This window comes from Manacus candei, unplaced genomic scaffold (genome assembly GCF_025592945.1).
Source record: "Manacus candei isolate 608988 ecotype Guabito, Panama unplaced genomic scaffold, ASM2559294v1 h1tg000071l, whole genome shotgun sequence".
Taxonomy (NCBI): Eukaryota; Metazoa; Chordata; class Aves; order Passeriformes; family Pipridae; genus Manacus; species Manacus candei.
Genome location: NW_026138119.1, coordinates 7,130,616 through 7,146,319, shown reverse-complemented (window position 1 = coordinate 7,146,319; position 15,704 = coordinate 7,130,616). Strand labels below are relative to the sequence as shown.

The 15,704-nt window shown below is 51.0% G+C and overlaps 1 protein-coding gene across 1 annotated transcript in view; it reads right to left on the bottom strand.

The window, feature by feature from the left end:
- BRINP1 (BMP/retinoic acid inducible neural specific 1) overlaps positions 1-14,443 on the bottom strand; it is an 88,992-nt gene extending 74,549 nt beyond the window's left edge. Inside the window, exon 1 of the mRNA XM_051807951.1 lies at positions 14,010-14,443. The gene's annotated coding sequence lies outside the window, so the exon portion shown is untranslated. The remainder of the gene's footprint in view (positions 1-14,009) is intronic.
- Positions 14,444-15,704: the final 1,261 nt, after the last annotated feature.

Below are 15,704 nucleotides of genomic sequence, written 5' to 3'. Positions count from 1 at the left end.
CCCTTTGCCCTCTGAGGGTACAAGTCCACCTTGCAGATATGTTGATGTTCTCCTCCCAAGACATTCAGTTCAGACTCTGCTCCCATAACAGTGAGCATTCCCAGCGTGCAGTGGGTTCCTCTGCCTTCCTTCACACCTTTGTCCAGAAATCAGTTCAGATCATCCCTTCCTCCCTCTTTACTCTTCACCCACTGTACCCCTTCTTTATCCACCCCAGCAGGCAGAGCCAAGACATGTTATTAACACTTGCCACTTCGTTAGCAATCCTCTCCAGGAGGAGCAGAGGAAGAAAGAGGGAAATGTGCAAAAAAATAAGTGTCAGGAAACTCGGATTAAAGGAAGAGTAGCAAAGACTTGAAGGTGTGAATGAGAAAGTGTAGGAGTAGAAGAAGTATGAGAGAAATCTAATGGGTGAGAAAGAGATTTATAATTAATCCATAGGCTAGTGAGAAAGTGGGGAATGTAAGTCAAGAGCACAGGATTCTCTATATGTTCCTTCTCCTGATTTACTCTGACTTCAGACAAATCTTTTTACTTTCTCCTTTTATCTCCCATCGCTCTGGACCCTTTGAGTGTGTGTTATTTGAGGTATGAATTGTCTTTAACTGCCTGTAGCATAAAGGGAACTGCAATCACAGGCACTAAGGATGCGAGACATTGTTTTTAACACATCCTAAAATTAGGCTCAGAAAAGTGCTTGGGGATTGTCTGCCAGTGTTTATTAATTCAGATTGAATTCATTAGACAGTTACTGTCAAAAAATGGGGTGGGAAAAAAAATTAAAAGAATCAAATACACAACTGCATTATTTCTTAACTTAAATGCTTTCTGATGAGGTGTTTGGTAAGTGGATCTAGAAAGAAGTGAAAAAAAACCAAACCCAACCAATAGTGGAATAATATGGCTATGGGGGGAAAAAAAAGGGTTATGCTTCTCTGCTAAATGTAAATATTGAAGTGATTTTCTACTCCCCTTTCCTTCTAGTCTCAAGTATAAAATCTTTTCATTCTTTCCCTGCCACGTTAATTATATCTAAATACTTTAAAGTAATTTTTTCCCCTTCATTTTTTGTTCCAGAACCAAACTGATGGGAAAAAAAAAAGAGAAGTCATTATTCACCTATTCCTACCAGGAATTCCAATAACTGACTGTCAGATCTTCATAACAACATGAGGGATATCAGCCAGGCTGAGTTTCTGTGAATTTCTTAAGCTGACAACTTTCAGAGTCCTTTGCTCTCTTCTAGTCTAAACCTGCATTCAACAGAGAAATTAGAGTGAAATAATTAGATTTACAGAAAAATAAATGAGCAAATCCTTGTATCAAAAGGAAGAGAAAAGTTCCCAGGAAATGATCTGAGGGTGGATTTACTTTTTCCATTAGAAATTGCCACATAGCTCTGGTTTATTTTAAGACGGTGACACAATCCCTTTTTACCCTCTATTTCTCTGAATTCTTTCTTTTCACTTCTCTTGGTTCTCATTTTTATTTTTTTTCCAGCACCACTATCCCTAACACAGAACCAAACAGGCACGAGGTCCCTACAGAAAACTGGAACGTGGGATGTCCAAGTACATATGACATTAAGAAAAAAAAAAAAAAAAAGCAGAGCTCCCTGAATCAGCAATCCCTGACTCAACCCCCTAAAGAGCTCTTGGAACACAGACATGCAGGGATGGGAACAGCCTGTTCCAGGGATCCTGCTCCTCAGGCCTCGTTTGAATCTGTTGTCATGTCTGGTCTCCCAAGCACAGGACCCTCCTCACAGCCACCCACCAGCAGTCTTTGTCCCAGAGGTATTTGGGAAGCATCACCTGCTTAGCTTCCAGTGGATTTAAAGAGAATTAGGCACATATATAGGAAGTGGGCACCAAAATATCTCCAGGTGTTTCCACATTGCCAAAGATCTTGGCTCCTGTGTCCCTTAGCCATAGACATTGCACTTGCATTTGTTTGCTCTTGGGGTTTTTTCTTCAGGAGGAAAGAAACTTCCACTAAGAAGTAACCCAGTTCTGGGTGTATTTTGCTTTATTAACATCAGTTGTGGGCAATATGAGTAAACACAAACCCTCCAAAGGCTTATTGTCATCCTCCACAATCCTCCAGCACTGTCCCAGCAGACCCTGCACGCTTGAACACTCTGCATGTGGGGCATGGAAAATGCATCCTTGAGCCTCTTACTACAGAAAGCCTGCATTATTGAGCTGGAAATCAGTCCTCATATCCTTTCGAGTGCTTGGAGCTTTAAAATCACACCTAAAAATAAAATCCAGAATGTGTCTCAGCTCTCCTGTTGATTTCCTTTTCCCCAGCTCCAAATCTTGTAGCTGGAGGTCTGCAGACAAGCAGGAACGCTGCACAAGGGCAGCAGAGTGTGTGTTTGTGCCCAGCACTTCTGGCCACCACTATTATGGCACCCGAGGGAGGGTCATGCCCCAGCATCAAAGTTATCTGAGCCACGAAGGGTTTGGGCAATGCACTTCACTGGTCTCAAGGCTCTACAAAAAAAGCTGCCTTGGAGGAGCAGCAGCGAGGGAAAAAAGTGCAGCCACGGCCAAAATTTCTGCCTTCAGACTCGAAAACAAAGTAATGAGAAGCACTGCAGGAGAATCCACTGGTAGGAAGGACTTATCAGCCTCTTTTGCTCTTCTTTTTGATGTAAGCAGCTTTATCATTAATTGCTATTTACTGCCTTGATTCAGGCTCCTTAAAGCACAGTGCACAGCTCTATGTGTCTGTGTTTGCACCTGCACCTCGCTGTGGGTGTTGTGGAAGTCCCCACTTCTGTGTGCAAGGGAGGGATATTCCAGTAAAAGGACTACTTTGCCAGTGGTCTTGGGCAAAGAGGAGAGACATTAATTCAGGCCAGATTTCTAAAGGTTGAGCCATTTTGCCAGGGTGGAGGGGAGACAGATGCAAACCAGTGCTGCTTTTGCCCAGCGCTGGAAATGTGAAGACTCAGCACTGCTGACGACCAGTCTTTGGGGGAGTAATATTTCCTAAGGACAGGGGATGCTGAATTCTTTAAAAAAAAAAATCCAGATTTTTCCTCACTCCAAACTTGGATCCAAGTTCCCTGGGTAGTTGAGATTCACTATGTGAGCTGGAGGGCTCAGAGCTGCAGCACTGACTGTGAGAGATTCGGCTCCTGTGCATGGAAACACATGCATTTAAAAAGCTCTTCTGGAAGCTATCAGCCTAAGTGACCTGCCCAAGGTCATATATAACATGTTGGTGACAGTACCATGATTGAACTATCTTGCTACAGCACTGCTTTATTCACACAGTGCTCTTGCATCCCAAAACAGCCTCTGCTCCTGATCCACTGCTCCCTTCCCCTCCTTATCACAGTCTCCTTAGAGACACATCTGTCCTGTGCTCCGTAAACCATAATATACCTGCAGTCTTTTATTCACTATCTGTCACCATGCACTTTTATTACATATCCCTGAATTATCCAGCCTAGGCTACAATCTACTTATTCCTGCCAGCCATTCTCCCTTTCGACCCTCACCTCACCTTTCAGCCTTCTCAGTGTTTTGAGTCTTTCAGGCACTTGAAATGCAGGGACAATTCTGATTCTCTGGGGGAAATCCAGCAGAATTTCACTGAGGCCAGTCTGATGGTCTCCCTCTCTTTTCTAAATGCAGGTGGTTGGAAATCAGAAGCTAGCAGTGGTCTCTGCAGTCCCATTTGAACCAATCCTTCAAGAATACTAACTCACAGCTGCCATTTTAAAGCTCTGTTCCCCATTCTTGCCATCTATAAAATTTTATTCCCCTCCTCTCTCTGCTCCTTTCATCAGAAATCAATCTTCCAATAATGCAGGTAAATTGCACTCCTACCTTATAGCTATTTTTTTGCATGCATCTTTCTCGTGAATTTTGCAGAACTAAAGCTCCCTTGTCCATCCTCCCCCTTTCCAGCCAAGTCCATAAGCACAGTAATCATCACACCTACACAACACCTCACCAGCAGAGTTGCACCTGCTGGTCACATCTCTCTCCTGTTTGCAATCCAGGAGGCACAGGAATCATTTGTCCCAACGTGGCAATTTGTCTCAGCATTCACACTTGCCTTGCAGGTGAACTTTGTGTTCCCACCTGCCAGCTCTCCCCTCCTTCCACCCAGCCCCACACACCTCTCAGAACTTAATTCCACCTATTGGTGTGCTTTCCTCACAGCCATCAGCTGTCCATCCTTCCCACTTTTCTGAGAGGAACTGCTTTATTCCCTGTCTCAGCCCCAGAGCAGATGACCATTGAAGAATAGTCTCCTCTCTGCTCACTCATGGCCACTGGAGAAGGAGCCCTCAGCAAATGTCACTTGTCAAAGCTGAACATCCCTGTCTGCATACAACAGCCTGTCCTCTCTGCACCCAAATGTCTTTCTTCGGGAACAGGACAAAAAATGGCTGAAGGGAAAGGAAGGGAGTGGAGAAAGGCAGGTTCCTCCTCCCTCCCAGCTGCGTGGCCCCAGTGATGGTGGATGACTGCGGGCAGGATGCAGGACTGTGTCCAGTACACAGCAGACAGGGTGGACCTTTGCCTGCAGGAGGTACCTCGAGACCCTCAGGTGCATGGGGATATGGCTGTGGGGAGAAAATGTGGGGAGGGGACATGGCTCCATAGCTGATCTCTCTCCACTGTGTCACTGCTTCCAGGCTGGTTTGGTTAAAGCTCAAGGTTTCATGCACTTGTCTCTGCCACAGCCTTCCTGCGTCAGCTTGGGCAAATTCTTTAAGGTGACATTTTACAAACACCTTGGGGGCTGATTTTCCAACTGTTCCCCATATCCCACTGTGATATTTAAGGTCCTGTCTTCTAAAATGTTCCACTACCCTGCCACTGACTAGTTTCAAAATCTGTCAAGGCAAAACTGCAAACTGAAGTGCTTCCAGTGACTCTAACAGGATTTGAATCGATCCCCGAGCCGTGTGCTGCACTTCCTCTGGTTCTGAGCAGAGGTGATGGCATTCCCTGTTTCTTGTCCTCCTCCTCTGTCCAGACAGCAGGCCCTTCAGGGTGGGAAGCTTGCATCCCCACAGTTCCTAGTGCTGGGAGACTCCAGGCTCACCCAAGCTCTGCATCATCCCACAGATAACGGCGGTGATGGAGGAAACCAAGATGTGCAGCTCAGGGGCACAGCAGCTGCTCATACCCACCCCTTTCATGTCCTGCTCCAGTATCTACTGTAATCACTGAAATTACTTTTGTGGGAGGTGACACAGAAGAAGAGATTCCTGGATTGATATTCCGCCTGGCATTGATGAAAACCTTTTTGTAATACCTTAATCCAGCACCCACAGAAGCAATTTGCTAATCTCTTGCTGACTTAGCTTCTAGCAGGATCGACCATAGCCAGTCATATTACCTGGCCAACCATATTATGTTCTTTTTATGCAGAGAGAAAATGTCCTTCCTGGCCCCAGAAGATGGTCAGCCTTTGCTTTGAAGCATGAGATCTGATTACCATTGTCCCAGATTGCAGGGCTGCAAATGCTATTAATTGCTACAAAGTTATGTAGCCTTTTACACTTCAAATCCATCCGGACTTTCATCTCAGCCACATCCTGCAGCAGGGAATTGTGTGGCTTCACTATACACTGAAGAAAGGACTATTTCCTTTTAATTTGCTTTAAAAGTTATGCCCTTTAATTTTGATGTGCCCCCTTGTTCTTGTATCATCAAAGTGTTAAAATGCTTCTGATCACTTTTCATTTTAACCTTCATATACCTTTGCACTGGAACCTGAATTTCCCTTCTCGCTCCTCACTTTCCCAGACTAGATAAACTATTATTTCCAGGCTTTCTTTATTTAACTTGTTAATATTTGTAAAGCAATTTAAAATGTATTAATATGGTTCAATTATAATATCACTCCTATTTTCCATGCTTCCTTTTAATGTCTCAAGTGTCCACCTAATTTGCCATCAATCTCCATTGATTCTCCCTCTGATGATATGTTAGTCTTTATAATATCCCGGGGAATATTTCTTCTGCCTTCCTGACCAGCATTTTGGAACAAAGAAGCTGAACGCTGACGGATCATAAACATGATTCACTCTGCACTCAGCATGTGTATGGATTTGCTGTTGCTCGGGCTTTGATCCTGGAAATAGGTTTCATTATGTCTGTGGGGCTGTAATTAAAAATTTGTCTGTGTGATTCCAGTTGCAGGGTCGGGCTCTTTGCAGTCAGGATTGCACTGGGTCGGCCACACCTGAGCACAGGAGTGAAACCAAGTCTGTGTTTGATATTTTTGAGCAATATCTGAGCACTCAGTGACATATCCTGCAGCAGTGGGGCCCTTGAGACAAGGAGGGTGAATTGATATCTGTCCAATCACAAATAGGAGAGAAAAATGAGACATGGATATTCACTCCTTCTCTTTCCCATAGAAAGTTGGAGACACCCAAGGAGACTATGTGGTACCAGATGTAAAAAATTCTAAGCAAAATATCTCTGCAGACAACTCATAACTTACTCCATTGCTGCAGAACGTTATGAAAACCAAAACCATAAATGGAGACAGTAAATAAACAGTCACACACAGCATCTTCCTGGTGACACTGCACGTGACAGCCCTCAGACAACTGACTGCACGTCCCCACACAGCTGAAAGGTTATCCCTGGAGTGACAGCACCCATCCATGCCCTTCTGATCCCTCCACTGTCCTTCTGGTTTGGTTAGACCACTTCCCAGTTTCTCCCAGTCTTAGCAAGGCCTGATCCAGCTCCACCACCAAAGTGTCAGCAAATACCTCAAGCAGCACCTCCAGTTCCAATCAGTCTTTTAACTTTAACTCTTCTCCCTCAAGAAGCAAATAAGAGGATTGATAAACATGTATCTCTAATTGCACAAAAAGGATTTTATCAAAATATTTCTGAGAACTCAAGTTACTTTAAGCCAACATCCTATAAATATTGTGGGGGAAATCCTAACTGGTCTCTTTTCCCTGGTTGATTTAGATTTATCTGTTCACTGGCCTAAAACATGGTACAACAACCCTCCATCATTTTCAAATACTTTATAGTTCTCTTTTAGGAGAGTCGAAATGGCAGATAAACACATTATCAGCATTCTCAGGCATAAAACAGCAGAGCCTGGAGTTGTTTTGCAGAAGCAACTCCGAATTTGGACGACATGACAATAAGCAATTCTAGAAATAGCTGCTGCTCTTAGGGCTACGTTACAGAGATCCTTGTTGCTGCTTTTTTTCTCTCTGTTCACAGTTTTAGCACAAACACTGTGCTGTCTTTGTTAGCTCTTCCCTTTGACTTCCTCAGTATTTCTCAGGCATCTTTCAGTCTCACCTTGTACCTCCTGAGCTCTCCGTGCTCCCTCAAAACACACCTTTGATTTTGGCTGCCAGTCTCCCTCAGCACAGAGCAGTGTGGGAAATGGCTGGAATAACTCTAGCATCCTCCTGCTCTGGGCAGGGAGGGGGTCTGAGCCAGGAGGGACCCCGAGCCACATATGTACCCCAGCATATGTCTGAGGGTTCCCTTACCCACTCACCATCTGTACCTGCTGGAAGAGCAGCCACATGCCCAAAGCTGCCAGGTTGCTCCAGCACCCGCATCCTGCCTCGCTGCTGTCTGTCCCACTGATCCCAGGAGTCCAGCTAAAGATTCACACCCACTTATCCTGGTCCTCCTGCCTGCCCTGAATCCTCAGCCTCCTCCCCAGGGTCACAGCTCGTTCCCATCCATCCTTCCTTGGTTAGTTTTAGGTTTTTTGTAATTTTCTGCCTCTGAACTACTGAACATGTCTTTTTTATTTATTTTTCTGGCCCTGCAGCCTCACTTGGAATGTGCTGCCCACAGGAGGCGACGCTTTTAAAGCTCACCCTGCTTCCCACCCTGCTTAGCAAGTCAGCGTCCACAACTGCAAGGATAAATTACCACAGAGGTCTCCAGTGTTAGCAATGCATCTGACACCCTCATGCACAGCTACAGCAGGGCAAAGAGATGGCTAAACGGGATCCGTTGTGCCGACTCAGGACTTCTGGCCAGAACTGCATCCAAAATCATGATGGACACAGCAGAGTCTGGAGCACAGGCCAGGTTCTAAATCACACTCTAAATCAAAGGCTAAGAAAGAGATCCTCACTCACCACGGAACCAGTTAACAGCCCTGGCTCCGACAGCCTGGGATGATTTACAGCAAGTGGCTGCAAGCTTTTCACAGGTACTGCTGTACAACATATTCCGGCTGGAATATGCATAGATATAAAAGTCCAAGTTGTGAGATGATCTGTCATAAGGCTCCAGGCTGCATCTTCTATAAACACCAGGTGAAAGGACGTGCTGCCTATCGGGATAACCAGGAGACAGATCCCAGGCACGAAGAGACTGCAAGATCCAGAGCTACTCTACTGGAAATCAGGAGTGCGGAGAATGGATGGGAGTATGAGAGCTCCCTCTACTCCTACATTCTGTTTTGATTTCCAACAAAAAGCCCTGGAGCAAATTGTTTTTTCTGGAGCTTCTCTTACGTGTGAGAACCTCTCATAGCTTGGTTTGCAAGCTTTTGTGTCTCTGCTCGGTATGTGTCAGCCCAGGGCTGACTTTGCTGTAATTCCTGACCCTCTGGGAGGGAAGATGTCGCTGTGATGGCAACACTCCATCGAACAGTGCCCACTGCTACCAGACACAGAGAATTGCTCTAGGGCCTGAAAGCCATGCTGGTGCTCCTGGCACCTCAGCTTCTACCTTTGCCCAGTATTTCCATCACCAATACAAACAGTGAACAACAATAGTGTGTGTCTGGCAAGGGCTGTTCACTCCCTCCTCCTCTGCAGGCCACCATCTGAAGCTGGTTTACATTATTCACTCCCATCAGTTGCTGCCTCTCTGACTTACTGTTATTCCTATTGCCAGTGGAATAGGTGATCCATCAGCAGTGCAACTAGTAGTTTTTCTGAAATAGGAGCCAGAAATCATATGTATGGAGTTCAAGCAGTTGGGGATGCTATGTCAACACCTAGAGACGTGCCATCACCAGAGCTGCAGTGGCTTTGGTGGCACCCTGGGTCCCCTTCTCACCCAGCACTGAGCTCCAAATGGGCCTGTCAGGGACACAGCAGAGCTCTGTGCAGAGCTGAGCTCTGCCAGCTGCGCCGTGCAGGCAACAATAAGATGGATGTAGAGCACATGACTTCAGAAGAACAAACAGCAAAAATAAATAAGAGAGTCTTTCTCTCCCTCCTGTGATGCTGCTTGCAGGTCCTGCCTCAAGGCTGCAAGAAAACAGCTCCCCATGCAGGGGGCTGCAAAGGCTGAGACATGTTGTGTTATACTCCCCAGCCCAAGTGCACAGGGAATCCTGGGCCTGACTTAGCTTCTTTTCAAAATGACATGTTTATACCCAGTTTACACCACCTTCACTTAGGATCTGATCCAGCATTCCTGAAATAAACTTGATTCTTTCAATAGCCTTCAGCTCAGCCTAAATCAGCTGCTCCTCTGATTTCTGCTCTTCCTTCTGTTCCTCCCTCCCACTAGTCCCAGCACTTTTCCTTCCCTGGCCTAGCCTATCCATCCAGCAACAGCCTACTCTCAAACCTTGGGGAATGCCAGCTCATTTGCCTAGTCCAGCTCTGCCCATGCTTGTTTCTCTCCAGACAGAAGAACCCAGCAGATATACCCAGTTTCCTTTCCCAGGCCTCTCTGCTTGATAATATTTCCCTTTTCCACACCCATTGCAGCCATGAGCTGCTTCAGCCGTGTCCACCCAAGCTCCAGGCCCAGCAAGTCAGCTGGATGTGGCCATGCAGAGGCACAGCCAGCAGGGAAAGACCTCCCCTGGCATCTGGGAACACTCTGGGGTACCACACACCGCTGGCAGGTATTTTGCCCTGACTCAGCTCAGCACCATTCCATAGCTCAGCATCCTGCTCCAGCAACCATTTCCAGGGAAGGGGGAGAACCACAGGACCAGCCCAGGGTCGGTGGGTCTCCTAGAAGCCAGATCTCCGTGTGTGTGCGTGGATATTCTCCCTCTCTGGGAAGCTGCTCCGTGTGGCCTGGAAGGAAATGGGCCAAGGTCCTTACGGTTGTTAAAAATCCCGTGATACTTTCGCGAGGGGGACGGTGTAAATCAAACCACCGGGCACGAGCTCCCTCGCTCCGGGTAATTTATATTCTGCCTCACTAAGTTCATCTCTGCACTTCCAATGCATGAAGTGATTTTTCACTTCCCCTGTAGTATTTGCTGGCACGGAAAAGCTGCTGGGCTCTGTCCCAGAAGTAGCTGCATTTCATCACCGGGTGAACGATCCCTGCGCGCACCGGGCCGGGCCCCCGCGGGCTCCGCTCGCCCCGCGGCTCCGCAGCGGGAGGACTCGGCCCCGCACCCGTCCGGCCCCGAGCGCCCGCCCCGGCCACCCCCGCCTTATGGTGGGCGCTTGGCCCCGCTCCGCGGGGATGCGCGCAGGGGATGCAGGCGGAGGGGATGGGCAGAGGGTGCGGGAAGGGGGTGCGGGCGGGGGATGAGGGAAGGTGGTGCGGGCAGCGTATGCGGGAAGGATGATGAGGGCAGGGGGCGCGGGCAGAAAGATGCGGGAGGGGGATGCGGGGCAGGGGGCGCGGGCAGGGGATGCGAGTGAAGGATGCGGGCAGGGGATGCGAGCAAGGGCATGCAGTCGTGGGATGCGGGCAGGGGGTGCGGGCAGGGAGTATGGGCAGGGGGTACCGGCATGAGGATGAGGGCGGTGGGTATGGGCAGGGAGTGCAGAAGGTGGGTATGAGCAGCGGGTGCAGGCAGTGGGTATGGGCAAGGGTGCGGGCAGGGATGCGGGCAGGGGGTATGAACAGGGATGCAGGCAGGGGGTGCGGGCAGGGGGTATGGGCAGGGATGCGGGTAGGGGGTATGGGCAGGGGTGCAAGCAGGGGTGTGGGCAGTGGGTGCAGGCAGGGGTACAGGTAGGGTACAGGCAGGGGTACAGGCAGGGGTACAGGCAGGGGTGCTGGCAGGGTACAGGCAGGGGTGCGGGCAGGGTACAGGCAGGGGTACAGGCAGGGTACAGGTAGGGGTGCAGGCAGGGTACTGGCAGGGTACAGGCAGGGGTGCGGGCAGGGTACAGGCAGGGGTACAGGCAGGGTGCAGGCAGGGGTGCGGGCAGGGGTACAGGCAGGGTACAGGCAGGGTACAGGCAGGGGTGCGGGCAGGGGCTGCCCCGCTTTCCCGGCGCTCGGTGGAGCCACAGCGCCCCCTCCTGGGGTGCGGCGGCAGCGCTCTCGGGCCGCGCTGGCGCAGCGGGCGCGGGGTGCCGAGCGCGGGGTGTGTTCCCTTCCCGGGGGTCCCTCCCTGACTTCCCATCTCCGAACGCCGCGCCTCGGGGTGCTCTGGGGGCTCTTCACACTCATGTCTGTTCTTCAGCGGTTTGGTTTTTTTTGGAGGGAGTGGGTTACCGATTAATTTTTTCCTGCCTGCTCAACGTCCCTGCATCAGCTATAAACACCGAGCCCTGGGTAAAGTCTAAAAATCCACATCCATTTCTGGAGGTGGGCAGGAAGCCAGGCGTGGATGTGCCGGTTCTGGAGTCGGTTCCTGCAGTGCTTTCCCGAGCAATGAGCCCGGAGCAGGCACTGGGGCTCCTGCCTGAGCAAAAATGGGAGGGTTTGGCTTTGAACTATTTCTGTCACACAGACAACAATGATTATTGTCTGCTGGCAGACCCATTCCCACATAGTGTTTAGCACCAGCCTTACCCGTACTTCCAATATAGTAAACAGTGGAGGTGAGGAGGGAACACAGATTCATCCCCCATCATCTCTTTTGAGACACCTTTTACCTATAAGCAAGCCAATTCACCATATGTTCCTCCTCTCCCAAGTTTTAATATACACTTCAGTCGGCCTCATTATATTCCTGCTCTTGGAGGATTGCACAGTATCCTGACTAGGCCCTATGGAAAAAGGGGAAGGGGAGGAAGGTCAGAGGGGGAGGTTAAATACCTCTAACACCAGTGACATCATCTCCCCCACACATCCTAAGTCATCTCTGATCAAAGGGGCTTGCAAAGGGAGCATCTGTACTGTGAGGATGGGAGGGTTTCGCTCTGAACCAGAGTAACACTGAAACAGAGCCTTGTACTGTGTGTTTCAGCTATGGATGTGTGTGTGGTTTTGCTCTCACACACACTCACACACGTTAAAAACCACGGTAACTCCAGCAGAGCTCTCCCCATACTCCCAGACTCCAGCTCTTATCAGAGAAGGCATGATGGGTATGGAATTGCCGCTGCTCCCCCAGCCATTTCCCTGCTCCCCTGGCTGCTGCTCGTCTGCCTTTCTTTCCAGGAGTGAAATCATTCCTGAGTCCTGGGAACGTGCAAAGAGCAATAAAACAACCGTAGGCACACAAAATGTAGCAGCTTTTCTGCTGAGTCGCAAAGGGCTTTGGAGTCAGACAAACCCCAAATCAATGCCTGGAGCAAACTACAAGGGAGAAGACTACGCTGGAGGAGCAAACCACCTACTGCGAGCCCTGCAAAGAAGACAAGCATGTGTGTGCTCATGTGAACGTCTGAAGGCTTGATTCACATAATAAGAATATCAATGCAGCTATTTCTGTGGATCCAGTCTGTATGTCTGAGCATGGGGGAACTGCGGGGCCGCAGAGCCGGAATAGGTGTTTGCATCCATGCGAGAGTGAGCCCGAGATGCTGTGTGTGAGCACGGGGTGGGCTGTGTGAGTTCCCAGCATGTGTTTGGTGTGCTTAGCGTGTACATGCATGAGGGAGACCACGGCTGCTTGTCTGTGCGGTGTGTGGGAGGGAGAGAGTCCGGGTCTGTCTGTCTGTCTGTCGCTCACAAGCAGAGCTGATCAATATTTTTCCTTTATAAGGAATATTTTAAAAACCCTTTCGTATTTCTTACACCGAACCCACATCTCCTCTTTACTTACTCCCTCCTCCTCTCACTATCCTCCAAATACTTCTCTACAACTCCTGGGAAAGACCTTTACTGTCATTAACAAATTATTATTATGCATCCAGATGAGCAGCCAGAGTAAAGCATGAAGGACCTTTCTATCCTGCCTAGTGCAGATGTCAATCACACGGCTAAATTCAGACACCAATTCGGTCAGCGTTTCATCTGCTGCTGGGTTCCCTCTGGGAAGAGGAGACCGCATCCAAGAAGTGACACCCCTTCCCCACTCCCAGGTACCAGCACGGGGGGACTCTCCAAAACCAAAACACACACTCACACCTACAACCCTCTTCCGATCGTCTCTGGGGCTTTAGTCCCAGACTGTGATGGACCTCGGGGATGATGCAATGGCGTGGAGATGCCCCCCGTGCCCCCATTCCCCAAGGACTGGAAAAAGGCAAAGTTATGCTCCAAACCAGCCTCGCGAGCAGCACCGAGAGCTGAGCGGGGGAAACCCATCTCCTGCGCCGTGCGGTGCAGCCCCCCGCCATCGGCGCCCTCCCCCGGCTCTGCCGCTGTCTCCCATCCCCGCTGGAAGTCGAGGCAATCAGCCCGGTGCGGGATTCGAGGCGACGGACTTTCCTTTTTTTTCCTCCGCGATTTGCTTGTCACTTGCGCGAGCGGAGCAGCGGATTAAGTGGAGATGACACCATCTCCTTGGGGACGGTCCCCCCCCGCTCCGGGATGTATCGATACTCCGGAATACAGATGGATCCCGGCTGCCTCCCACCCCCACCGCCACCCCCGCCTCTCCGCCAGCCCCGCCGAGCCGGGGGCTGAGCCCCCATGGCGGGGCATCCTCGGCGGGCTGTGCCTTGCCCCAGCACGAACCAGCGCTCCCAGTCTTCCCAGCGCCGGCGGACCCCGGCCCCTCGCTCAGCACCGCGCACGCAGAACCGCTAACGGGGCTGCGGGACTTTTGCATCCATCCCCCGCCGTGCCCAGGGCGGGGGTGCGGGCGGTGCGGGCGGAGGGGCCGCGGGCGCGGTTACACAACGCGGGCAGGACGGGGGAGCCCGGCCCCGGGCACGGGCACAGCCGCAGCCGCAGCGCAGCGCTCGCCTTTACCTGATGCTTAATGTCCCTCTCTGGCGGAGATCGGGTCGCCCGTGGGTTTTATTCGGCTCGGTAGGAACTTGTGGGAGAGCTTCTCTGTCCAGCTCGCATACTGGGTGCGGGGCTGATGCTGCAGGCGTGAAAATCCTGGGGCTCTAGCAGTCCTTTTCATGCTCAGACAGAAAATCCCCTTCCTTGATCCAGATCGCGGGCATTAAGGGCAGAGGCAAAAAAAAAAAAAAAAAATTCCTTTTCTCCCCTTCTTCCTTTTCCTTTTTCTTGCCTTTCTTTTTTCCCCCTTCCTGTGTCCCCCCCCCCTCTCTTCTGCTGCTCAGTTCGTAGCCATCGGGGGAAGGAGCAGAGGCAGCAGGGAGAATGGAGAGGGGGTTAGAAATAAAAATGAAAAAGGCTCCAGGAGGGAAGCGAGAGGCTGGGCTTGCCACAGAGGGAGGGGCTTGGAGCGGGCTGGAGAGGATGAATGGGGAAGAGGAAAGCAGGGAGGAGCCCCAGCCTGGCCATTTTATTCTAAGAAGTGTTTTGTACATAATTAGAGAAGGGGAGGGGCCGGGGGCAAAAAGGAGGGACTTAAGCTCCGGCCAGACGGAGCCTGGGCCGTGGGAAGGGAGGATGAGCCCGGGAAGGGCCGCCGGACGGGGCTGCGGGGGGATCTAAACTTGCCTGCCGAGGGGACATCCGAGGGGATTTGGGGAGGAGGCTGCAGCGGGACCGGTTGCCATTCCAGGCAGCTCTCATCCATTTAATTTTTTTTTATTTTTTTCTCCCCCCGCACTTCTTCTATTTTCACCTCCCCGGAGCCAGACAGCGCGGGGCTCCATCGGCTGGGGGGCGAGGGGAGCAGGATGGTGCCCATCCTGACTCCACATTCGGGGGGTCCCACCCTTCCTTGGGGAGCTGGGGGGGAGCCGTTCCCTCATCCCCGCGGCGCGGATGCGGTTCAGCACCGCGGACAGCGCCGGGCCGGAGGGACGCGGGGGCTCGGGGGGCTCGGGGGGCTCGGGGACCCTCACGGGGGGCTCCACAGCCCCGGCTCGGCAGCGGCTCGGAGGGATGAGCCGAGTGGAGCTTCCCTGGGAGGCAGCGGGCAGAGCTCCCGGTGCCTCCCGGCCCGGCTGGATCCACCTGGCAAAGTCCGACCGCTGGGCTCGGGGAAGGTTTGGGACGGGGAACGGAGACGGGGATGCCTCAAGGGCATGACCCACCCAGACAGATCTCGGCAGCTCAGCAAAGGCGAGCAGTGTAAGGGAGAGCGTTGAACAACGTCGTGATGTGAGGATTCCAGGCAGGGAGCTCCAAGAAAAGTCAGTCACGGCTGGGCTGGGCTGGGCTGAGCTGGGCTGGGCTGGGCTGGGCTGGGCTGAGCTGGGCTGGGCTGACACAGGAAAAAAAAAAAATCAGTCACCTCTTGCAGGGTATGTGGGGCAAGGAGGGCACTGGGAGACGCCCTCCTTCCATCCCCCTCTTCTGGCCTGCAAGGACACTCTGTCCTTCTCTCATCCATCCCCTGTGGCTACAGAACATTGTCTTAAGCTAAATCTTCAGCAAATCTTTCCTAAGCAGAATTAGAAGCCGTTTTGTTAAACTCCAGGCTGCTCTGATAGGGCTGGGGTTTAGCTTATCTCAGTTACTGGGTGCCCAGAGCTCCCCAGTTGTACTTTTCTCCAAGTGACTGTTCAGCCACAAAGCTGA